Source organism: Phascolarctos cinereus, unplaced genomic scaffold (assembly GCF_003287225.1).
Source record: "Phascolarctos cinereus isolate Bilbo 61053 unplaced genomic scaffold, phaCin_HiC Scaffold_4;HRSCAF=312, whole genome shotgun sequence".
Classification (NCBI taxonomy): domain Eukaryota; kingdom Metazoa; phylum Chordata; class Mammalia; order Diprotodontia; family Phascolarctidae; genus Phascolarctos; species Phascolarctos cinereus.
In genome coordinates, this window is record NW_027555847.1 from 651,394,185 (window position 1) to 651,395,364 (window position 1,180).

Below are 1,180 nucleotides of genomic sequence, written 5' to 3' on the forward strand. Positions count from 1 at the left end.
GAGGGTGAGAAGTAGAGGGCCAGGCTTGGAGTCAAATCAGGCCCAACACTGTGTGACCCTGGGCAAGTCACTTAACCTTGGCTGCCTCTGTTTCCTCATCTGTAAAATGAGCTGGAAAAGGAAATGGCAAACCACTGCAGTATCTTTGCCCAGGAAAACCCTCAAATGGGGTCATAAAGAGTTAGAAATGACTGGACAACAACAAACCTTCCCCTTATATAAAACACATAAATAAAAAAGAATACCTGTTGTGAAGGTCAAATGAGAAAATGCATTGTAAAATCGAAAGCCCCATAGAGACGCCATCCATTATTGTCTGAATCACACCGGTCTTTGGGTCTCACCTCCTCTGGGAAGCTCTCCCTGATCACCCCAGCCCTCCCCCGAGCTCCTGTGCTCCTCCTCAGCCTGAAACAAACCCTGCATGTTCTGTTTTCTGGCTGGATTTGGTCCCCAGACCCAGCCAGGGAGCCCCTCAGAGGCAAGCCCTGGTCCCTTCTCTGTCTCCTGGCTCACCTCCATTATCAGAGCTCCAAAAAAAGCCGCTGAGGTGATAGGGCTCTGACTCTCAATGGATTTTAATGGCAAATAATCATTAAGAGCCCGCCATGTATAAAGGCCTCTAATCAGCTCTGAGGGCATTCCAAGCTGAAAAATACTACAATCCCTATCTGCCCTTCAAGGAGCTTCCAGTCCATTAGACACCACTTCTTCCAGGAAGCCTTCCCAGCTACCCCCAGTAGAAAGTGATCTCTCCCTCCCTGTCCCCCTCCTTTGCCCTTAACACATTCTTCCTAGATAGAGCAGTGGAAGACCTGAATTCAAATTTGACCTCAGACATTTACTAATTTTGTGATCCTGGGTAAGTCAATTATCCTTTTTTGGAGACTCAGTTTCTTCATCTGTAAAATGGGGATAATAACAGCACCTACGTCACAGGGTCATTGTGAGGCTCAAATGAGATAACATATGTAAAGTGCTTTGCAAACCTTAAAGTGCCATATAAATGCTATCATCATTATCGTCATCATCATCATCATCATCATCATCATCATTATTATTATTATTATTACTAAATTTTCCTCCCCTCCCCCCATCAAGTTATAGGCTCAGTCCTATGACATAGGTGGCTTTCTGTGAGGTCAGTCTCTGCACTTGCTGGGCCTCAGCTATCATAGAG